We start from the raw sequence: 25,772 nt of genomic DNA on the forward strand, positions 1-25,772 counted from the left end.
ACAGGGTTCTGAGGGACAACACAACCCTCTAAATTACCTCCACTTTATCCAGCAACTGGGATTTCCAATGTCCTGAAATAATTCTTATAAAGAAAAATGTGGGACCAGGATAACCACACACACAAAATAAAAGACAGGAACTTTACCTGGGCAGCCACAATAGGAGGGGTAGACCAGAAGGCTTGTAAAGGGGCTGATGCAGGATGGAGATGAGTGCCAAATTATTCTTTTTTTATTATTATCTATTTATAAAATAAAAAATATAAAATATCAACAAGCCCATAGGGTAAGAGGTGTCCGATTCCCATTACTAGAGTTCTGTATCCCATCCCCTCCCTTGAAAGCTTTCATATTCTTTCTCCCTCTGGGAGCATGGACCCAGGGTCATTATGAGGAGTTATTCTAACCTAAAGACCGACGTAGGGAAGTAGAGATTAGGAATAACAGAAGCAGAGACCCTTCTCACCCACTGGGAAACCCTAGCGGGGAGGCCACAAGGAGTTCTCTGCAAACTGACACAATCATAGAATTTTCTCTCTTTTAAATATTTTTATTTTATTTATTTATTCCCTTTTGTTGCCCTTGTTGTTCTTTATTGTTATAGTTATTGTTGTTGTTGTTATTGATGTCATTGTTGTTGGATAGGACAGAGAGAAATGGAGAGAGGAGGGGAAGACAGAGACGGGGAGAGAAACATAGACACCTGCAGACCTGCTTCACCGCCTGTGAAGTGACTCCCCTGCAGGTGGGGAACCGGGGGCTCGAACCAAGATCCTTCAGCTGGTCCTTGCACTTTGAGCCACCTGCGCTTAACCCACTGTGCTACCGCCTGACTCCCAATCATAGAATTTTCAAGATGGACTCACTGACAAATAAAGGGATCTCAGTCCTCTTTCATTAAAATCCAATTCAGCAAGGAAGTTGCAGCAATGGTGGCCCTGCTGAGATCCAGTGCGTGGCTCCCACCCATGGTACATAGTCAGACAGGGCTTCTGGCTGGCAGGTGTTCCAGGAATCCCTCCTTCTAACACACACTGGTGGCCAGCCCGTGCCTTGTCCCCAACTCAGCTGCCGATGGAGGGACCCTCAAGGGACAAGGAGCAAGGGGCATACTTTGAATCTTTACAAGCCACAAGGAAGAAAATCAATTGTAATGCCCAAAGGAGGGAATTACTGCAACAGAAGGTCACCAACCGCTCCAAGTCACTGTGTTGTTTTGGAGACTCAGACAGGGACAAATGCCTCCAAGTGAGGTAAGACTGCTAAGGGGGAGAGGGGATGGAGGTCTGAAGCAAACCCCTCCCTGAAAGAATCATGTGAGACAATCCCAGGGGAGGCAGGACCACACAAAGGAAGAGGTTTCTTTGTGTGCACATGACTGTGGAGGAATTCCAAATCCTCGTCCCTGCTACTTCAAGCAAATCATCAACTTTAGCTGCTGAGTTCTGCCTTATTTTCAGGCTTTGTGGGAACAGGCTGGTGTTTGAGCATTGCTGTCAGAACAACCAGGGGAGGTGACCACTTCATTTGGGAATGAGAGAGAGGCTTCCTAGCTCAGTTGCCAGGCTTCAGAGTTGTCTGGCTAATCACGCTAGAATCCTTGATCCCTAAACACAAGTGACTGCAACTTGAGGTACAACTACTAGACACACTTCAGCAGAGGTGGGAAAGTCCAACATGAATAGGCCCATGTCTTGCTCGGCAGTCAGGGAAACAGAACACAATCAGAACAGAAATCTACTTACTGAGTAAGCACTTAAGGTGCCATTTCTGGGAGCAGAGGCCACAGGTCAACCTTCTTTAGGTAACGCAGAGACGAGCACACCGTCAGTTTTGGTTGATACTACTGCTTCTTTTTGTGATGGATGACTTTTTTTTTTCCTTTTATCCTTTTTAAAATAAGTTTTACTTGTTTATTTTGGATATGTTTTTAGTTTTTAATAGAGACAGAGAAATTGAGGGAAGAGGGGGAGATAGAGAGGGAAGAGAAAGAGAGAGAGAGAGCTGCAGCACCTCATCACCACTCAGGAAGCTTCCCCTCTTCAGGTGGGGACCAGGAGCTTGAACCAGGGTCCTTGCTCATTGTGACATATGTGCTCATATGTACTGGCTGCTCCACTGCCCAGGCCCCTTCTTTTATTCTTTTTTTTTTTTAGTTATTTAATAATGATTAGCAATATTGTAAGAAAACATGGCTGTATCAGTCCATACAGTTCCCACCACCAGAGTTCCATGTCCCATCTCCTCCACTGGAAACTTTCCTATTCTTTATCCCTCTGGGAGTATGGACCAAAATTCCTCATGGGGTGCAGAAGGTGGAAGGTCTGGCTTATGTAATTGCTTCTCCATTAAACACAGACGTTTTGTAGGTCAAGCCATACCCTCAACCTTTTTCTGTCATTCCCTAGTGGGGTAGGGCTCTAGAAAGCTGAGGTTCCAGGACACAACGTTGAGGTCATCTGTGCAGGGTGGTCAGAATGGAATCATAGTAGCATCTGCAACTTGGTGGCTGAAAGGCAGTAAAATGTAAAACAGAACAAACTGTTTAATAAACAGGAACCCAAAAGTAGGGATAGAGCAGATGAGAATAAGGATCTTAGGGTGAAAAGAAGCTAGGACGTCCATTTTAGGTATGTTCCAAAGGGTCCATGACTTTGGTAATTTGGCCTGAACCTGATCGGTAGCCTGCAGGTGGAAGAGAGTGAAGGAGTTGAGAATAGGACTAGAAAGGTGGATTAAGGCAGAGAGTAGCTCCCAAATATAAGGAAAGTGTATGAATGCCATTAACTGTTAATACCATCAATGACATGAGCAAGAAGGGGGAAAACATCTCACTTTAAACTAGAAACCTCAACTAGACTCAACAGGAATTAAGTCTTTTTTTTTTTTTCTTTATTGGCAGGGTGGTGGTGGAATTAGGTCTTTACCCATATGGAGAGTACTAGCCCGGGGCTGGGTAGTGGTGCATGTGGTAGGGTGCACATGTTAAAATGCACAAGGAAACTACCAGCCTCCCCCTACCCGACCAGTGTGCATGCAGGTACACACACACACACACACACACACACACACACACACACACACACACACACACACCACTCTAGCCAGGAGTGTCCTCAGGCCAGTGGGCTGCGGAACTGATGTAAAGCACTTCAGAGTGTCTGAACAAAGAGGGGAGACCTTACTTATGTGAGGTGTTGGTAAAAAGCTCTGATTCCTAGACCCTTAGTTGACCACTGCCCCTCCAGTCCTAACAATTATTTGGGACTTGAGGTGCGGGTTCCTCCTCAGCTCCACACATAGGTAGAGATTATTAGCCTGCTAAGGGGCCGGGCAGTGGCGCATCCGCATTACCAACTGCAAGGACCTGGGTTCAAGTCTCCCCCTACTGCAGATGTCTCTCATTCACTTGCTCTCTATCTGCTCCCACCCTAATTTCTCTCTGTCTTATCAAATAAAAAAAAAAGGGAGGGGGAAATGGGCCCCTGGAGCAGTGGATTCATCCGTATAGGCACCAAGCCCCAGCAATAACCCTAATGGCAATAAAATAGCAATAATAAATAAATAAATAAGAATTTTGTCTACTCGGCAAATAAGAACTTGCCCTACTCTGAAATTAAGGGGGTGAAGGAAGATGACATCTGTGGGTCTTTCAAAACTGCCACTCCCTAGACTCCTTTTAGGATGATATGGGGCAGTGCCTCTGTTTTATTTCCTTTTCTTTTTTTTTTTTAAGATTTTATTTATTTACTAATGAGAAAGCTAGGAGACATCACTGATAAATTTGCTGTCAGGAACTGAATTCGAGACCTCATGCTTGAGAGTTCAGTACTTTATTCACTGCATCACCTCCCGGATCACTCCGTTTTATTTCTTATATGCAAAGCTAGAAAAACTTCACAGAGGGGGAACCATAGAGTGGCTGCCTAAAACTGGAACCCTGTACAAAGCACAGAAGCTTCTAGAATAAAAGCATGGGGGGGGGGGGAGGAAGTCTGGGCAAATGACCCAGCCTACCCTGGAACACAGTGTGAACGGGAAATAGCCACAGTGTGAATGGGAGAGGTCTTTAATGGCTCTCTTTTCTAATAGCAGCCTTCTCTGGGGCTTCTAAAGAGACATCTGTGGCCTAGTGTCCCTGACCCCAACAGAGGTGCCAGCTGGGTGTCCAAAATGGCCAAGTGGGAACTGTGGAGGGTGGGGCAGGAAGTGGAGTGGCCCCCACACAGCAACTGCTTGAGAGACACACCCAAACACTGTTCAGAGTCTGATGACAATTAAAATAAAACTAAAAACGGGTGGAATGACACCAACAGCACAAGCCATAAAGAAAGGAATGATAAATTGGCTTCATCTGCAAAAGACACTGTTAACAGAATGAAAGGACAAGCCACAGATTAGAAGAAAACATTTGCAAACAGCAGATCCAACAAAGGGCCTGAATCCAGATTGCCCAAAGAACTTTGAATAACAGGAAAGCAAATAACCCAATTTAAAAAGGGCAGAACATTTAACAGATGCTTAACCAAAAAAAATAAAATAAAATAAAATAAAAATAATTAATTAAAAGAAAAAATTAAAATTAAAAAAACAGATAGTAAATAAGTACATAAAAAAGGTGTTCAACATCACTGGCTATTGAGAAAATGCAAATTAAAACGCAAATTAAAACAATTTGATAGCACTACATAGCATTCGATTAGTCTCAGAAACACACAAAAAAAGAAGAGTGACAATACTAAAAATATTATTTGCTTTGAGGAAGCAGAACAACTGGAATTCTCATACTTTATTGACTCAAAATAGCACAGTCACTTTGGGAAACAGTTTGGCAGTTTCCTATAAATTATAGCTCTAAAATAATGAAAACATGCATTTAAAGGAAAACTTGAATCCAAGTATTACTGGTGGATTTATTTACAACAGAGAGTGAGTGAGTGAGAGAAAGAGAGAGAAATGAGGGGCAAAATGAATGTCCACCTATTGAAACTATAAACCGTCTGTACACAGGAATACTACTCCTTGTTTTATAAAGTGCATACCACTGATACACACAGAACAGGTTAGAATCTGAAACATGCCACCCTAAGTGAAAGAGGTCAGACACAATAGAACACATACGATATAATTGTATGGATATGTAATTCTGGGTAAACTGTGGCTCAAAAAACTGTGACTCAAAAACATTAGTAGTTACAAGGGTGTATTTAGGGGCCAGGTGGTGATGCACCTGGTCGAGTACACGCATTACTATACACAAGGACTCAGGTTCAAGCCCCCAGTCCCTACCTAAAGGGGGTAAACATCACTAGTGGTGAAGCAGTGCTACAGGTGTCTCCCCTCCTCCTCTCAATTTCTCTATCCAAAATACATAAACAAGAACAAAAATTAAAAAGCTAGGGAGTTGGGCGGTAGGGCAGCGGGTTAAGCGCACTTGGCACAAAGCGCAAGGACCAGCATAAAGATCCCAGTTCGAGCCCCTGGCTCCCCACCTGCAGGGGAGTCGCTTCACAGGCGGTGAAGCAGGTCTGCAGGTGTCTTTCTCTCCCCCTCTCTGTCTTCCCCTCCTCTCTCTGTTTCTCTCTGTCCTATCCAACAACGACAATGTCAACAATAATAACTGCAACAATAAAACAACTAGGGCAACAAAAAGGGAATAAATAAATATAAAAAGATAAAATAACTAAGATGGTGGAGTGAGGAAAGGTTGATTACCATGAGTTGATGGGTCTGTAAAGTATTTTCATCATGTCAAAGATTGTATAGTTGCTTAATTATGTCTAAACTCAGCACCCTACTCCAAAAGGAGCAATTTTTTAGAAGTGAAAGGTTATGTCAGAAGGACATTTTTTCAATGTATTTTATTTGTTTTTAGTTGAGAGAGAGAGTGAGAGAGACTAGAACATTGCTAAGCACTGGCTTGTGGTGGTGCTGGGGGCTGAGCCTGAGACTTAGGAGTTTCAATCATGAAACTCTTTTTGCAGCAAGCATAAACCTATGGGACTACATCAAATTAAAAAGCTTCTGCACAGCAAAAGAAACCACTACCCAAACCAAGAGACCCCTCACAGAATGGGAGAAGATCTTTACATGCCATACATCAGACAAGAGGCTAATAACCAGAATATATAAAGAGCTTGCCAAACTCTACAACAAGAAAACAAATAACCCCATCTAAAAATGGGGGGAGGACATGGACAGAATATTCACCACAGAAGAGATCCAAAAGGCCGAGAAACACATGAAAAAATGCTCCAAGTCTTTGATTGTCAGAGAAATGCAAATCAAGACAACAATGAGATACCACTTCACTCCTGTGAGAATGTCATACATCAGAAAAGGTAACAGCAGCAAATGCTGGAGAGGTTGTGGGGTCAAAGGAACCCTCCTGCACTGCTGGTGGGAATGTCAATTGGTCCAACCTCTGTGGAGAGCAGTCTGGAGAACTCTCAGAAGGCTAGAAATGGACCTACCCTATGACCCTGCAATTCCTCTCCTGGGGATATATCCCAAGGAACCCAACACACCCATCCAAAAAGATCTGTGTACACATATGTTCTTGGCAGCACAATTTGTAATAGCCAAAACCTGGAAGCAACCCAGGTGTCCAACAACAGATGAGTGGCTGAGCAAGTTGTGGTATATATACACAATGGAATACTACTCAGCTATAAAAAATGGTGACTTCACCGTTTTCAGCCGATCTTGGATGGACCTTGAAAAATTCATGTTAAGTGAAATAAGTCAGAAACAGAAGGATGAATATGGGATGATCTCACTTTCAGGAAGAAGTTGGAAAACAAGATCAGAAGGGAAAACACAAGTAGAACCTGAACTGGAATTGGCATATTGCGCCAAAGTAAAAGACTCTGGGGTGGGTGGGTGGGGAGAATACAGGTCCAAGAAGGATGACAGAGGGCCTAGTGGGGGTTGTATTGTTATATGGAAAACTGAGAAATGTTATGCATGTACAAACTATTGTATTTACTGTCAAATGTAAAACATTAATTCCCCAATAAAGAAATTAGAAAGAAAGAAAGAAAGAAACTTTTTGCATCACCATTACTACATATCCCCTACTCAGAAGGACACTTTAAAGTGTTAGAAAGGAGTGTGTTCTCCTAATATATTTATTTGCCCCCAATTCAAAAAATATTCCAAGGAGCCACTGGGTTTAACAGACACTGACCAAGCCCCTGACAGAAGCCCCTGAGGGGCCCCAGTGACCTGGATAATAACCCTGGAACAGAGAGAAAACCCAGCTACTGGAGAGGCTGGGGCTTGGGAGGAGGCTGGAGCAGAGCAGCAGACACCACAGGAGCTGGCAGCACTTGGGTCTAGACCACTCAGCTCCCAGGATCCTGTGGTGGCTTGTGAGGGAGCCAAAATGGAACAAAAGTAAAAATGCAGCATCTAGTCCACTTAGATCAAATGGCAAAGGAGGGTGGAGAAAACGGCTTACATACCAAACACTGTAACGAACCCCTCAGAAGGAAAATTACCCAGGGGAGGTCACAACGACCACAAGAGCTGACATTTATGGGGTGTCCGCCACATGTCAGGCACAGTTTCAAGTGTTAAATGTGGATTGACTCATTGGATCTGCCCACGGCATTATGAGACACTTTTATTAGCCCCATTTTGCAACTGAGGACATCAAGGCAGAGAGAAGAAGAAAAGGGTCTTGAGTCACACACACACACACACACACACACACACACACACGGGTTAAGTGACAGAGTTGGGGTCTACATATCCCCTCTTAGCTACATATTAAGCCATTTATCCATCAGGATGCTCCTAGCTACAGCCACAGAGGAGGAGTACTTGTCCCCAAGCATCTTTGTCTTCCCTCCTGGCCATCATACTCAGACCCCCAGATGTTGTGGAGTTCTGGTTCCCACCTACAGGGCATGGCTCTGCACACACACACACACACACACACGCACGCACGCACGCACGCACGCACGCACGCATGCACACTCCAGAATGGACACAGCCCCTCCAGGAAGCCAAGAGGATCGATAGAGTTGAACACCATGGAAGAATCATGAGACACTGGCTCTTGAAAATAATAAGTCTTTTCCAAAAGAGGCCAGGACATACGAGCCACAGAGGGAGCCAAATGACGTCTGAGCAGTACAGCCAATAAATTAATTTCATGTGGGGGAGAAAGAAAGAAAGAAAAATAAATAAATAAATAAATAAAAACCACTGGGCTGGCCCTGGGTTAATAAAGATCCTGCCGACATAAAGATCTCATTATGAAACAGACGTCCCTGGCAAGGGTCTCCTCGGCTAAAGCTGTTTTGGATTCGAGCTTCTCCTGGGTCCCCTGTGCCTAACAAAGATTCCACATCAAATGCAGAAAAGATGGACCTGTCTAGACATTCTGTTGCACATACACACACACACACACACACACAGAGACACACACACACACACACATGTTTATATATAAAAGACACTTAGCCTTCTCCTTGGGAACCCAGAAATAGGGCGTGTGTGTGGAGTACCCTCTCCCACCTCCCACCCCCAATTGCAGCTGTCAGCATTTGGCAAAACCTTTCTGAACAAAGAGCCATTGCTAGTCTGACTCAGGAACAATATTCAGAAATGGGTGGTTGAGCTTCTAGAAGGTCTTAAGAACTCTCATCGAAAACTAAATGGGGGAAAGTTTTCATTGTAGAGCCAGCGATTCCCTGAGAGATATGAAGGCATATCAATGACTCATTGATGAAATACAGATTGTTATAAATCAGACTTTGCAATAATCCAGCAAGGACAGACCTGGAGCTTCCCTTTCACATGGACAGAAAACAAAGGACTCAGTGAGGACATGAGTAACTTAAAAGAGGTGGGGTGGGGGCAGGGGTGAGGTAAGGTGGAGAACTGATTCCTCTCATTAATAACAATCATCATTCAGCATTCACAAGTACTTATTCAGAGCTCAGACTGGCACAGGCACTCTCTAGGAGTTGGGTACAGTGCAATAATAATAATAATAATAATAATATGGCACCCAAGAATGCACAGGCTAAACCCAGCCTGCCTCTCTCTCCATCCTTATGCTCTATCCCGTGAGTACCCATTCATTGGGGAAACTGACAAACTGACGATCCTTCCTAGCCGACTGAATCCACATGGATCCCAGTCACTTTCAAAGCCAGCAACAAGCAGCTCCTGACAGCTTTCAACCTGACGCTGTTGACTGGCTACTACGGAAGAAGGGCAAATGCTAGAAGAATGCTCTACCACACTCACTATGTAAGGTTACCTCCTCCTTTGTTTTTGTTTGTTTACTAAAGCCCTGCTCCACTCTGGTCTAGGATGGGGCTGGGAGAGTGCAATGGCCTCAGGCAAGAGAGTCTTTTTGCATAACCACTATGCTATCTCCCCAGCCAGGACCAGCCTTTTCAACTCAATCCAACCCAAGATCCTTCCATGAGTCAGCCTCTAGGTTGGGTTACAAAGGCAGAGAAAGCCCAAGGCTGTTGTCTAGTGACTGTGGCTATTATTATTATTATTATTATTAAATATTTTTAATTTGGGGGTTGGGTGGTGGTGCACCTGGTTGAGTGCATATGTTACAGTGTGCAAAGATCTGTGTTTGAGCCCCTAGTCCCCACCTGCAAGGGGAAAGTTTCACAAGTGGTGAAACAGGACTGCAGGTATCTCTGTCCCTCTCCCTCTCTATCACCCCCTCCCTCTTGATTTCTGCCTGTCCCTATCCAATAAATAAATAAAGATAATAATAACTGATAAATGTTATGCATTTACAAACTATTGTATTTACTGTCAAATGTAAAACATTAATCCCCCAATAAAGGGGGGGGGGAAGAAATAAAGATAATGAAAAAATTCTAATTCTCAAAAAAATCTTTTTCTTAATCCAGACACCAAGTCTGCAAGCTACGATTCCATCCTGAACTCCCTGGGAAGATGAATTCACCAATGTGTCCTGGAACTTCACCTTTCCAGAGCCCTACCCCACTAGGGAAAGATAGAAAAAGGCAGGGGGGAGGGATATGGATTGACCTACCAATGCCCATGTCCAGTGAAGAAGCAGTTACAGAAGTCAGACCTTCCACCTTCTGCATCCCAAAAGTTTTTTTGGTCCATACTGTCAGAGGGGGAGAAATGTTAGGGGAAGATGACTATAGAATTCTGAAACCCAATTTCATCAAGTCCCAGCGAGAGAAGAGAAAAAAAGGAAAGACATTCAAAAGTAGCATTAGGTATAGGTATGACTCAGGAAGAAAGAGAAAGTAGAACCATAGGGGGGAAAAAATGGACAAAAAAAAAAAATTGGAAGCAACCAAAATGCTTTTCAACAGATGGCTGGATAAAAAAGTTATGGGACTCTTTTTTCAGCCACCAGGTTCCAGATGCTAACATGATGTCATCCAGCCTTCCCTGGGCAGACAATCCCATCAATGTGTCCTGTAGCCCCACTTCCCCAGAGCTTTGCCCCACTAGGGAAAGAGAGAGACAGGTTGGGAGTATGGATCAACCTGCCAATGCCCATGTTCAGTGGGGAAGCAACTACAGAAGCCAGACCTTCCACTCCAGAAGGTTAAAGAATAGGAAAGCTATCAAGGGAGGGGATGGGATACACAGTTCTGGTGGTGGGAATTCTGTGGAGTTGTACCCCTCTTATCCTATGGTTTTGTCAGTGTTTCCTTTTTTCAAATAAAAATTGATTTAAAAAAAGTTATGGGACATGTACTCAATGGAGTACTACTCAGCAATAAAAAAGATGATTTGACATCCTTTGGGATAAAATAGATGGAACTGGAAACATTAGTAAAGTAAGCAAGAAAATAAAACCACGGAATGGTTTCACTCATGTGGAATTTAGAACTGAACACACATACTTGAAACAAACAAACTACAACCCCTATCTAGACTGTGGAAAATTATAGTGGTTACCTAAGGTGTGGGGGATGGGCATGGACCTTCAGTGACAAGAATGGTGTGAAATTATAATCCTATTGATTTATATTCTCATAAATCACTATTAATATGACATGTCAGAGGGGAAATAGATTTAATACTTCAAGTTCTCTAACTGCCTAGACTATAGCTAGAAGTACAAATATTTGCATTAGCCTAAGTATCTAATATCTCAGATTTGTAAGATGATCAAACTCTCACACTGGGCTTAAACTGTTTGAGGAGCTCTAAAAATATATGTACATATATAGCTTTTCAAACATCTAAGCCAACTACAACTTTAGGCCAGACAGATCAAGACCATTTGGCCTGTCAGTATCTAAAATATGAAGATGTTCAGATACCACCAAAGAGTGCAAATCAAAGTGAAGTCTAGTATATTACTATAGATGCTAACCATTGGATTATCATAGAAAACAAACCATTCTTTGAGAATGGTGAAGCAGGGCTGCAGGTGTCTCTCTGTCTCTCTCCCTTTCTCTCTTGATTTCTGGCTGTCTCTGAGCAATAAACAAAGATAATTTTTTTAAAAATTAAAAGGTTAGGCAGTAGCACACTTGGTTAAGCACACACACTATAGTGCACAAGGACCTGGGTTCAAGCCCCTGGTCTCTACCTGCAGGGAAAGCGTCACAAGTGGTGAAGCAGGGCTGCAGATGTCTCTCTGTCTCTCTCCCTCTCTGTCTCTATCCATTAATTAATTATTTTTTTAAAAGAATTTTTAAAAAAATTTTTAAAGGACCCTGGTTTGATCCTCTGGTCACCACCTCCAAAGGGGGAAGCTTCATGAGTGATGGAGCTGGCTGCAGGTCTCTCTCTCTCTCTTCCTCTCTTTCTTTCCTCTCTCTCTTCCTCTCTTTACCTGTCCTCTGTCTCTATCATAATTAACAAAATTAAAAATAATTATCACCTTAAAAATAAATACCTATTTTAAAAAAGTGAAAAGTGAAATGATTGATTAGTATGTGACTCCAACCACAGAACCCTCTAGAAATAGCAAGACTACAGACAGAACGGAAGAGAAGAGGCTGCTGGAGTGGGGGGTCAGGGTGCTCGTGGGAGAACTGGTGGGGCACAGAGGCTTTGAGACCAATGTTCACACTCTCATGGTACTATGATGATGGAGACATTTGTTCACACCCAGAGATTCTCCGACACTGAGAATGAACCCAACAGTCAACTATGCACTTTGTGGGACTATATCAATGTGGATTCATCCTTGGTTTAAAAGAAAAAAATGGATCATAGGGATGACTAAGGTCACCATATGGGGGCAGAGATTATACGAGGAATCTCTGTATTTCATCTCAATTGAGTTGTAACTCTAGAACTTCTCTGGGAAAACAATTTAATCTTTAAGAAATGATCACTATGACTATAGAAGAGGATATATTGTAAGAGAAACAAGGGAAGCAGAGGGAAAGAGTGAGATGCAGGGAAAGGTGCAAAGAAGTAATAATAAGAAGAAGAATTAATAATAAGGAGTAATTCAAAAGTAGACTTTGCAGGCAGAATGAATATGCATCTGAGGCAGCATTGGGAGCTAAGAATAATAGCCAAGAGGCAGAGAGCTAGTTCAGCCTGTTAGAGTACCAATTTGTTCTTCTGAGATCCTAAAGGCTGCATATTCAATCCCCAGCACCACTATATGAAATAACTAAGCAGCCCTCTCTGTCTTGTAATAAATAAATAAATAAATCTTTGTGGGGGGTCAGGCAGTGGTGGACCCAGTTAAGTACACATACCACCTGGCTCAAGGACCTGGGTTCAAACCCCCGCTCCCTACCTGCAGGGAAGACCCTTCCACAAGTGATGGAGCGGGTCTACAGGTGTCTGTCTTTTTCTTTTCCATTATATCTCTCCTCCCCTCTCAATTCCTCTCTGTCCTGTCAAATAAAATTAAAAAATGGCCACTAGGAATTGTGGATTCATGGTGCTGGCACCAAGCAGCAACAATAACCCTGGTGGGAAAGAAAGAAAGAAAGAAAGAAAGAAAGAAAGAAAGAAAGAAAGAAAGAAAGAAAGAAAGGAAGGAAGGAAGGAAGGGAAAAAGAAAAGAAAAAGAAAGAAGGCAAGAGAGGGAGGGAGAGGAAGGAAGGAAGGAAACTATCTTCATATAACTCAGTAATTTCATTCCTAAACATCTACCCAAAAAGATCTGGAAAATAGCTATTCAAATAAACACATTTACAGGGCTGGTAAAATCGCTATTTTGCCATGTGCACAACCCAGGTTCAAGCCCAAGCCCCACCATGTTAAAGGAAGCTTCAGTGCTATGATTCTCCTTTTCCTTCTCTCTATCTTCTTCTCTCTACCCACCTTCTACCTCTCTATTTCTATCTTTAAAAATTTAAAAACAAAGGGAGGGCAGGCAGTGGTGCACCTGGCTAAGTACACACACTACAGTGCTCAAAGACCCAGGTTCAAGCACCTGGTCCCCACTTGCAGGGGGAAAGTTCACTAGTGGTGAAGTAGAGCTGCAGCTCCCTCTCTCTCTCTCTCTCTCCCTCTCTCCCTCCCTCCCTTCTTAATTTCTCTCTGTCTCTGTCCAAAAATCAATAATGATATAAATGTTAAAAAGAAATAAATGCATGCACAAAGCTCATCCTAACATCACTGTTCACATCACTCAGAAGATGAAAATAGTCCAAGTGTTCACCAATAGTGGATCAACAAACAAACAAGTCATGATGTACACATCCTATGAAATATTGTGCATCACACAAAGGAATGATGTCCTGATACACACTCCCACATCGATGGACCTGAAAACATGATATTCCATGAAAGAAGCCAGAAAGAGGAACCACAAGTTAGAGCACGCCATAGAGCATACAATTTACCAGCCTTGAAGACCCAGGTTCCAGCCTCCAGAGTCACATGGGAGCACCAGACACAGCATCATGGGACATTTCATGAATGGTGGGTGGTATTGTGATATCTCTCCTTCTCTCTATGATTCTCCCCTTCCCCCAATCTCCATCTGAAATAAAGTAGAAGAGTCATATAGCCAAAAAACCCAACACCAGGAAAAAAAGAAAAAGTCAGACTCAAAAGATGACATATTGTAATTCCACAGATATACAATGTCCAGAAGAAGCTAGTCCACAGAGAGAGAGAAATCACTCTGCCTATCACCTGAGAACTGGCACAGCCTGGAAAGTTCCTAGCCATGACCACGAAATGTGAACTGAGACCTACAGGGATACAGAGTTTAGCTCCTGTGCTAACTGTGGGCCCCAGATCAAATCGATGGGGTTTACAGTTAACAATATTTATATACTTTTCCCATATTTGGGAGCTATTCTCTTCCCTGATCCAGCTTTCTGGACCTTTTTCCAACTATGACACCATCCCCCCGCCCCCAGACAATAACTTAGGTCACCTGCATATTAGATGTCAGGCACAAGCAAAAACTAGTAAATTCATGGGCCCCTTGGAATGTACCTAAAATAGACCTACTAGCTTTTTTCAAAATGGAGACCCCAAATCGTCATCTGCAATATTCCAGCCATTAGGTTCATAATTAGTCAACAATTTGTTTGGCTTTATATGTTAACTCTTTTCAGCCACCAGGTTCCAGATGCTAGCGTGATGCCAACCTTACTTCACTGGGCAGACGACCCCACCAATATGTCCTGGAGCCCCACCTCCCCAGTTCCTTACCCCACTAGAGAAAGAGAGAGACAGGCTGGGAGTATGGATCGACCTGCCAATGCCCATGTTCAGCGGGGAAGCAATTACAGAGGCCAGACCTCCTACCTTCTGTGCCCCACAGTGACCCTGGGTCCACACTTTCAGAGGAATAAAGAATGGGAAAGCTATCAAGGGAGAGGACTGGATATGGAGTTCTGGTGGTGGGGACTTTGTGGAGTAGTTGTCCCTCTTATCCTATGGTCTTGTCAACATTTCCATTTTATAAATAAAAATTAAAATAAATAAAAGAGAAATCAGACCAGATCCATAGTTACTAGGTCCTGGGAGTAGGCAGGGGTGGGGAATGGCTACTTAATGGGCATGGGATTTATTTTAGAGGCTGGAACTGTTCTGGAGCTAAAAGGGCCATATATGCACAGAAGGGTGGTACAGGCAATGCTGCTGAATTGTTCACTTTAAGAGAATCATCTTTATACTATGCAATTTATGCACCACTAAATTCATATAAGCCCCTCCCCAAGGAAGAGAATAAGGGCTGAGCAATGGGGTGGATACTGGTGCCCCTTGTAGTGATGTGGAAGGCTGGGGAGGAGGATTTTGGAAGAAAGATTAAGAGTGTAATTATTTGACATGTTACGCTGAGTTACCAATACGTTTGAAGGTGGTTTTCAGAGAAACAGCTTGGAATCTGAGTCTATGCCCAAAGTTTGGCGTCGTGCGAAGATTATAGCGGTTTTGAAACCAAAGAAAGGCCCAACACTGGCCGCCAGCTATAGACCAATTTCTCTCCTCTCCGTGTGTTACAAACTCCTTGAGAGGCTGCTTCTGTCACGTATTTCTCCTCTTACAGAGAAATTCCTATCACCCGCCCAGACTGGTTTTCGCCCAGGAAGATCTACCTGCGAACAAGCCCTGGCCCTCTCAACTTACGTTGAAAATGGATTCCAGAAGAACTTAAAGATGGGTGCTGTCTTTGTTGATCTCACAGCAGCCTATGACACGGTCTGGCACCGTGGTCTCCTAGTCAAGATCTCAAGATGCCTGCCTCCATGGGTGGCCAACACTATATCGTTTCTTCTCCAAAACAGAAGTTTCCGGGTACACCTGGGTGACAAGTCTAGCAGATGGAGACTTGTCTCAAGTGGCCTCCCCCAGGGCTCTGTTCTGGCTCCTACGCTATTTAATATTTACATCAATGACCTCCCAGAAACTTCTTCAAGGAAGTTCATCTACGCCGATGACATCTGCTGTGCAACTCAGGCATCCAAGTTGGACATCCTCGAGGAAACACTCACGAAAGACATGTCTCTGATATCTGATTACTGTAAAAAATGGCGACTAATCCCTAGCACTGCAAAAACGGTATCATCTGTTTTCCATCTACACCATGCCTCGGCCTCGCGTGAGCTTAATGTGCAGCTTGATGATACGAGAATCCGGCATGAAGCCCAGCCAGTCTATCTTGGCGTTACTCTCGATCACACTCTGTCATTTCACAATCATCTCATAAAAACTGCAGCAAAGGTGGGCGCGAGGAATAACATCATTGCAAGACTGGCCAGCTCCTCATGGGGCGCGAGTGCTTCCACACTACGATCATCATCTCTGGCATTATGCTATTCCACTGCAGAATACTGTGCCCCAGTATGGTTCCGTAGCCCCCATGTCCACTTGGTCGATTCCAAATTATATTCCTCCATGAGGATAATTTCTGGAACCATCCGTTCCACCCCGGTTCCATGGCTGCCAGTTCTTAGCAACATCGCCCCGCCAGATATTCGTCGGGATGCGGCATCATCTAAGTTCATTTCCCACGTCTACGCTCGACCGGACCTGCCAATATACACGGATATCTTCGCCCACCCTGTTCAACGCTTGACGTCTCATCACCCAATCTGGTCTCCTATGCCTACACTGAACTTCTCTGTTCCAGTCTCTTGGAAACAGAGCTGGCAGTCAGCTGAGGTAAAGAACAAACACCTCATCACAGACCCCTGCAAGCGTCAACCCGGCTTTGACCTACCACGTTATCATTGGGCCCTCCTTAATCGCTGTCGAACAGGCCATGGCCAGTGCGCTGCTATGTTCCATCACTGGGGAGCCAGAGACGACCCGAACTGCCCCTGCGGCTACAGACAGACTATGACCCACATAGTCAATGACTGCCACCTCTCCAGATTCAAAGGAGGTCTCGAAACTTTACATCAGGCTCAACCTGACGCTGTTGAGTGGCTACGGAAGAAGGGCAAACGCTAGAAGAAGAAAAAGAGAAACAGCTGGAGGTGGGCACACAGAACTGTAAGATGGGAGGTCTGAGCTGAAAATAAAAGCTGTACAGCTGTTTGTATATTTAAAAAGTTTAAAGCCCAGGCTAAAAATGAGATCATCCAGGGCAACAGTATCCAAAAAAAAGATGATTCAATATTGAACTCTGAGAAACTGCATCATCTAGCAACTGGGAGGGAAAAAGCATGCACCAGAAAGAAGCAGGAAACACAGAGATAAAAGGAAATGGGGGGGGGCAAGTGGAGGTGCAAGCACTTAACTGCACACACATCACCATGTTCAAAGAACTGGGTTCAAGCCCCCACTCCTCATCTCCAGTGGGGAACGTGTCATGGACAGTGAAGCATTGCTGCAAGCGTCACTCTTTCACCCTCTCTATTTTACTTCCATCTTGATATTTCACTCTATATATCCAATAAATAAATATTTTTAAAGGAGTATCAGGAAATGTAGGAGAAAGGTGACAAGTGAGTATGAACAAGTAAAACCCCAAAGAAGTTTAGAAAGCAGGGCCAGGTGGTAGCACACCTGGTTGAGCTCACACATTACAGTTGTGCACAGACCCAGGGTCAAGCCCCTGTTCCCACCTGCAGGGAGAAAGCTTCACAAGTGTGAAGAAGGGCTGCAGGTGACTCTCCATCTCTCTCCCTCTCTATCTTCCATTCCTCTTTCAATTTCTCTCTGTCTCTATCCAAAAATAAATAAAATAAAATAAAAAGATAGAAGGGTTAAGAGCACAAGGCACAAAGCACAAGGGCCGGCATAAGGATCCCAGTTCAAGCCCCTCGGCTCCCCACCTGCAAGGGAGTCGCTTCACAAGTGGTGAAGCAGGTCTGCAGGTGTCTATATTTCTCTCTCCCTCTCCATCTTCCCCTCCTCTTTCCATTTCTCTCTGTCCTGTCCAACAATGACTACAACAATAAAAAACAACAAGGGCAACCAAAGGGAATAAATACATTTTTTTTAAGTATGCTAGAGATATATTAAAGAAACTAAATTTTCTTGAGTCTCCTGTGAAAAGACATAGAGATCTCTCCAAAGTGATCTGTAAGTAGCACTAGTCTAGTGAAAATTCTAAAAAAAAAAAAAAAAGAGCAGGCCTCCCCTTAGCGGTGGTTGACCTGTGCACACCTGCAGGGAATTCACACCTGGATACTTTAGATGGTATGGATCTCTGGGTCCATAAGTCTCCCCCATTTTGGGCATTCTGGTCTGGCCTCCAGCCCACTTAGATCTCACTCCAAGAGAAGATGTCTTCACAGACATCAATGGGAGGTTTGTCATGGGTACCAAAGCAGGGAATACAGAGCCTTGTCTGTATTCCCTGAGTTGATCTCAAAGGAACCAGGTGGCCAGACACCTGCTTCAGGGTCTATAGATAACACATCTGGGAATGAGCTAGGACAAAGGTGTTGGGTCAGTTGGGACCACACAGAAGAGGATCTCCGGGTCTGTCAAGCTGCCCTGTCATTACCAAATGGCTCAGATGTTCTTTCTGATGTCCTTTTTCAGCCAATTGGTTTGCAGCCCCAAGGACAAGATCCTGAAACCTCCATCATTGCATGTTGGAGAGCGATAACGGAATGCAGAGGTAAGAACAGCTGAGGCACACGCGCCACCCCTAGAACCATCACCCAGAGGAAACACAGACCACCCAAACTACATTCCCCCGTGGCAGCCCAGGCCAGCCCAGCCCCTTCAAGCAAAAACTACAGTTTTGGGGGTGGGTGGCAACATAATGGTAATGCAAAAAGACTTTTATGCCTGAGACCTCAAATCCTAGACTCAATCCCTAGTACTACCGTAAACCAGAATTAAGCAGTGCCCTGGTAAAATAATGACAATAATAATAAAATTTTTCTAAACCCCACAATCTGGCCTCTCCCCTCCAGTGTTCTACGCAAAACACTCTCACATTCTGCATTCATCCCTCACACCTTCACAGGATCCATGCCACATGAATCACTTCTCTCTGTCAAGGTCATATTTCTTTTTTTAAAAAAGAGCACCTATTCTTATTATTATTCTGAGGATGAAAAAAAAATAAATAGTTGCTTCTTTTTTCTTTCCTTTTTTTTTTGGCATAGAAGGTGGCTGAATTTTTCAATATATTCATGCAAACGAGATATTTCATCTCATGGATTTTATCCCAGTTCTGTCTATGCACATTTTAAATAAATTAAGATGAAATAAATCCATTTTATTATATTACCCAGTGCCATCTCCATGAAATAATGCCCATATTTGTATTTCCTAAGGAATGTTGACGTGGCTAAAAATGTTGCAGCAAGTGTAATCTTTGAGGATTGTGCTGCCAGAAAAAAAAATAAATCTAGGCCTTTGTTTAGAGCCTAGAGTGGCACCACTTTTGATTGAAATGACTTGAAATATCCAACCCCCAAACATGGCGAGGCAGTAAAATATAGGGAATTGATCACCATTGGCTCAGAAACAAAAGTGGTCGGCTTCCTTTGTTTTCTTAACATCTGTTCTCCCCCTCGCCACCTCCCACCCACCACCCGACAAGCCTCCCCACTGAAATAAATTACACAGGCTCCCTTTCGTTTTAAAGGAAATAAATCTGAGAGAAACTGGGGATCAGGTGGCCGTGCACCCAGTAAAGCACGTGTTTTCATATTTAAGGGCCCACGTTCAAGTTCCCAGTGCCTACCTGCAGGAAGGTGGAGCTTCCAAAGTAATGGAGTAGTACTGCAAGAATCTCTTCTTGCCCATTTTCTCTCTCCCTCTTAACTCTAATCTTCTACCAGGAAAAAATAATAATAATAATAAATGGCCTCTGGAAAATGGTGGTAGAGTTGCACAAGCACCAAGCCACAGTGATAACTCTGGTGGTAAAATTAACCACTTGATTAATTTTAAATAAATCAATATGGCGCTGGGAATAGCACAATGGTTGTGCAAAAAAAGACTTTCATACCTGAGGCACCAAAAGTCCCAGATCCTGGTGCTCTAGTCAGGTAATCTTCGGAATAAAAATACTCTCCTGGGAGTCGGGCTGTAGCGCATGTGGCACAAAGCGTAAGGACCGGCATAGGATCCCGGTTCGAGCCCCCAGCTCCCCACCTGCAGAGTTGTTTCACAGGCAGCGAAACAGGTCTGCAGGTGTCTGTCTTTCTCTCCCCCTCTCTGTCTTCCCCTCCTCTCTCCATTCCTCTCTGTTCTATCCAACAATGACGACATCAATAACAATAATAAAACAACAAGGGCAGCAAAAAGGAATAAATAAATATTTTTTAAAAATACTCACCTGAAAGATGAAAATTTCTCTAAAACCCTGAACCATCTCTCCTCTCCTGCCTTTTCTCCATCCCCTTCTCCATCACTCCTGACGTTCCTCACGCACAGCATGCATGACGCTCAACATCTGTTGGATGACTAGACTGACAAACAGACTCATCAGTTGTCCTCAGTCAAGTTCTTTCTCAGCAACTACTCCGGGCACAGTAAGCAGTGATGACTGGTCATTGCTGACTGGGCACCCAAGAGGTGGGGCTCTTCCGCCGAAGCGCACCTGTGACATTGCACTCCCAACATGCCTGGAATGTTCTTTTTTCTGTCTAATTTTTATTTGTTTATTAATGAGAGACATAGGAGGAGAGAGAGAGAAAAGGGATCCGGACATCACTCTAGCACATACACTGCCAGGGATCAAGCTTGGTGCCTCATGCATGAAAGCCCAATGCTTCATCCACTCCCAGACCACTTCTAGAACCTTCTTCAACTCCTGTGGTGGCAAACCTCCTGATGAGGTTATGGAAGGGGTAGGGAAGGGGTCTCCCACCATTAGATGCAAGGATGCCTGCCTCTTTGTCCAAGACATCTTTCAGGACTGACCTTTGAAGGCTCCAAGTTGAGCAGTAACACCTGGTATGAAATCCCCAAGTCCCCAAGACTCACAGTCAAGTGATATTCTGGAAAGGCACCTCCCCCTACTCCCCACCCCCACCCCACCCCACCCCTGGCCCCTCCACTGTTATTAGTGTCAATTAAGTTCAGCCTGACAGGCTACCTTTGACGAAATGCTGGAGCAACAAAGATATAAACAACGACACAGCCTTTGGAGTTGATATATAGTTGCATTTAATAAACATTTGTTTGCATATTTTTTATCATGCTAATGAATATAATTACTTTAATTTATGTCATCAAGCTATGATTCTGTTCTGATCTATACGTCACTTAAATGTGTAGCGTTGGCATTTTGTACACACTGGCAATTTGAGAAGGCAAAGGATCCCCCCCCTCACCCCACCGCACCCCTCCCGCCCCGCACAAGAACTTCAAGCAACCTTCTGTAGTTGAATGTGTCCTTGTGGTGGTTAAATCCAACTACAATTGGAGGCTCTGGTTTAGTACCTCCATAAGGGCAGGCCTGCCTCCCACTACCCAGAAGGTTTCTCCAGTGAGCACACACTTTGCCTTCTTGAAATCTGAAATCTGAAATAAGATCACAGAGCACTTAACTCGTGTTCAACACACGGTCATCAAGGCTAGGGGAGGTGTAATCATATTAAGGGCCCTTACTGACTATGAAAGTAATGTACATTTACTTTAGAAAATTTGGGAAAAAAAAAAAACAGGAGATCACACAGAAAGATTAGATAAAGACGATAAGCTAAACTTCTCTCAAAAGTCCTTAGAAATCAGATCATCAGTCTGGGAGGTGGTGCACCTGACAGAGCACACATGCTGCCTTACACAAAGCCTCAGGTTCAAGGCCTTGACCTCTGTCTGCATGAGGGGAGTTTCATAAGCTGTGAAGCAGTGCTACAGGTGTCTCTCTTTCTCTCCCTCTCTATCTCCCCTTTCCCTCTCAATTTCTCTCTTTAAAAAAAAAATTTGTTTATTTTACTTGACAGAACAGAGAGAAATTGAGGGAGGAAGACAGAGAGGGAGAGAGAGACACCTGAAGAAGCATTCTTTCACGGCTTGTGAAGCTTTTCCCTTGCTGGTGGAGACCAGGGGCTCAAACCCAGGTCCTTGTACATGGAAATGCATGCGCTTAACCAAGTGTGCTGTCACCCAGCCCCTCCCTCTCAATTTCTCAAATTTCTCAATTTCTTCTTTATTAAAAGGAAGGGAGGGAGGGAGGGAGTGAAGGAGAAAGGGAGGGAAGAAATCAGGTCATAGAAGGGATGGGGCGGTAGCACACCAGGTTAAATGCACATAGTACAAAGCACAAAGATCCCAAATTGAGCCCCCACATCCCCACCTGCAGAGCGGTCGCTTCACAGGCAGTGAAGCAGGTCTTCAGGTGTCTTTCTCTCCCTCTCTATCTTCCCCTCCTTTCTCAATTTCTCTCTGTCCTACCCAATAAAACAGAAAGTCCAGGAACAGTGGATTCAGACTGAGCTGCAGCAATAACCCTGAAGGCAACACAAGAAAAGAGGAACAAATCAGATCATAAAGGCTGGGGGGAGACAGCACAAAGGTCATGTGAATAAATTATCATGTTTGAGGCTCTGAGGTCTCAGGTTCAATCCCCAGCACCATCAGAAGCCAGAGCTGAGCAATGCTCCAGTACAATAATAATAATAATATAGGAATAAATTAGACCATAGGATAGATAAGTAGGTAGATATAAATAGATAGATAGGCAGACAGATAGACAGACAAAGCCCATATATACATAGATATAGTAGTGTCCTTCAAAACTGTACTGGATATAGGAAGGGACATTCCCAGTGTCAAAAAACAATCCCTGAACTATGAAAAGAAAGAAGGGATCTGGATGTGAGGGTGATCTGGCTGTGACATCTGTCACCCCATTGATCGCCAGGGATGATTCTGCTGATCTGGCTGGCTAGGCGGGTGTCCCCTTCCTCCCTCACCGCTCCATGTGTGTCCCTCCCGAAGCTGTGCACTCGGTTGAAGAGGACGGCCTTCCCCGAATAGAGACGACCAGTCTTCGGTGGAGGGAATATGAGTAGCTGCGCTCCCCTGCTAGAACCTCCAAACAAGCTCTCGAGAAAGAAGGGATCTGAGAGACAAGCATGACACACTCAGGAAAGGTCAAAGAAATAAGTCAAGAGGGGCCAGGCGGTGGCGCACCTGGTTAAGCGCACACACTACAGTGCACAAGGACCCAGGTTCAAGCCCCTGGTCCCCACCTGCAGGGGGAAAGCTTCACAAGTGGTGAAGCAAGGCTGCAGGTGTCTCTCTGTATCTCTCCCTCTGTATCTCCCCCTCAGTTTCTCTCTATCCAATACTAAATTAATTAATTAATTAATTTAAAAAAAAAAGAAAGAAGTCAAGAGCTCCAAGAATGTAGCATGCTTAGGGTCAGAGGAGAGGTGGCACTGCCCCTAAGAAACTTTGCAGAGCACTAGCTGAGAATTGTATCAGAAGGAGGCACCTGGTTAAGTGCACATATTACCCTGCCCAAGAACGCAGGTTCAAGCCCTTGTACATAACAGCTTTGAGTTTTCCATATAACAATACAACCCCCATTAGGTCCTCTGTCATCCTTTTTGGACCTGTACTCTTCTCCCCCCCACCCATCCCAGAGTCTTTTACTTTGGTGCAATACACCAACTCCAGTTCAGGTTCTACTTGTGTTTTCTTTTCTGATCTTGTTTTTCATCTTCTGCCTGAGAGTGAGATCATCCCATATTCATCCTTCTGTTTCTGAGTATCTTTCCTTATCTCTCTCCCTATATATCATCCTCTCTCAATTTCTCTCTGTCCTACCCAATAAAAATAGGGGGAAAATGGCTACCAGAAGTGGTGGATTCATAATGCTGGCACTGAGCCCCAGCGATCACCTTGCTGGCAATGAGAGAGAGAAATGCATCAGAAGAAGTCATGTGTGTCAGCCCTAACCACTACCTTCCCATGGTCAACAGTATAGACTGATGCTGCAAGAGAGGTGCCATTCATGATTATACCTACTCCAGAAAGTCAGGACCTGAGACCCTATGACCTGTGACCTCACTCAGGAACAGAGACCATCCCTTCCCACATGTAAATGCATGGGAGCAAACAGCAGGAAAAAAGATTAAAAGTTGGGGCTAAGCACCCCTAGTTGAATTCACATGTCATACAAGGCACAAGGACCCAGGTTTTAGCCCCCAGCCCCTACCTGCAGGGTGATGAAGCAATGTTGCTGATATCTCTCTCTCTCGCTCTCTCTCGCTCTCTCCCTTTTCAATTTCTTTTTTAAAGACATTTTTATTTATTTTATTTATTATTGTCTAGAGGCAAAGAGAAATTGAGAGAGGAGGGGGAGATAGAGCGGGAAAGAGACAGAGAGACACCAGCAGCCCTGCTTCACCACTTGTGAAGCCTTCCAACCTGTAGGTGCGGACCAGAGGCTTGAACCTAGGACCTTGCACACTAATGTGTGCACTTAACCAGTTGCACCACTGCCTGGCCCCTTCCCTTTCAATTTCTTTCTGTCTCTATCTTTCTGTCTCTATCTGTCTCTCTTAAAAAATAAATATATTATTTTTTAAGAGAGAGAGAAAAAAGTAAAAATTAAATTTGTGGCCTAGGAGGTGGCACAGTGGATAAAGCATTAGACTCTCCCATGAGGGTAGATAGCATAATAGTTATGCAAAGAAACTCTCATGCCTGATGCTCCGAAGTCCCAAGTACAATCCCCCACACCACCATAAGCCAGGGTTTAGCAATGTTCTGGTTAAAAACAAAATTTTTTTTATTTAAAGTAATTAATTAATTTTTTAAAAAGCATTAGACTCTCAAGTATGGTGTCCATGGTTTGATCCCCAGCATCACAAATGCCAAGAGTAATAATCTGCTTCTCTCCCTCTCAATAAACAATTTTTAAATATTTTATTTAGTTATTTATTGGATAGAGACAGAAAAAAATTGAGAAGGGAGGGGGATAAGAGTTGGTGCAGTGGGTTAAGCGCACATGGCAACAAGTGCAAGGACCTGGCATAAGGAACTGGTTTGAGGCCCCGGCTCCCCACCTGCAGGGAAGTCACTTCATAAGCAGTGAAGGAGGTCTGAAGGTGTCTGTCTTTCTCTCCCTCTCTCTGTCTTCGCCTCCTCTCTCTATTTCTCTCTGTCCTATCCAACAAGGACAGCAATAGCAACAACAATAATAACAATAGCAATGATAAACAATAAGGGCAACAAAAGGGAAAAAATAGCCTCCAGGAGCAGTAGATTCATAGTGCAGGCACCAAGTACCAGTGATAACCCTGGAGGCAAAAAAACAATTGAGAAAGGAGAGGGAGATTGAAAGAGAGAAAGAGAGAGATCTGCAGCCCTGCTTCACTACTCTTGAAGCTTCCCCCTGCAGGTGGGGATAAGGAGCTTAAATCTGTGTCCTTGTGCACTGTAACATGTTCCCAGCCCCCAATAAAAACAATTAATTTAAAATTTTTTAATCAAATTACAGACTACTATTTCTCATAAACTTAGATACAAGCATGCTCAATAAATATTAGCAGATCTAACTTATCCATGAATTAAAAATACCACACACCATACTAAAAATATGATTTGCGCCAGTTCTGCAAAACTAGCTCACCATCCAAAACTCAAAGTAATCTACCAGATCAGCAAGCTAAAGAAGACAAATCATAGATGATCATATCAGTTGACAAAAAAGAAGGCATTTGACAAAATATGCTCTGGCAATAATATGTGGGAGAATATTCAGCATAAAAACTCAGCAGGTTAGAAATAAAGGAGAACTAGCTCAACTTTGATAAAGAACATCCACAGAACCATGACAGTGTGCATCGTACTGACTGGTTAAGAACTAAATGTTTTCTGTCTGGGATTGGAGCCCTAGTCAAAGATCCAATGTCACCACCTTCATTTAACATAGTAATAGAAGTTGTAGTCACTGTACGCGTGTATATATATATATATGGAAA

At 43.8% G+C, this 25,772-nt stretch overlaps 1 long non-coding RNA gene across 1 annotated transcript in view; it reads right to left on the reverse strand.

The window, feature by feature from the left end:
• Positions 1–377: 377 nt before the first annotated feature.
• LOC132537029 (uncharacterized) overlaps positions 378–25,772 on the reverse strand; it is a 126,896-nt gene continuing 101,501 nt past the window's right edge. The window contains exons 3-5 of the long non-coding RNA XR_009548546.1: positions 13,800–13,939; positions 10,043–10,123; positions 378–2,509 (exon numbers count right to left, since the gene is read on the reverse strand). This is a non-coding gene — a long non-coding RNA (uncharacterized LOC132537029). The remainder of the gene's footprint in view (positions 2,510–10,042; positions 10,124–13,799; positions 13,940–25,772) is intronic.

This window comes from Erinaceus europaeus, chromosome 2 (genome assembly GCF_950295315.1).
Source record: "Erinaceus europaeus chromosome 2, mEriEur2.1, whole genome shotgun sequence".
NCBI classification, from domain to species: Eukaryota; Metazoa; Chordata; class Mammalia; order Eulipotyphla; family Erinaceidae; genus Erinaceus; species Erinaceus europaeus.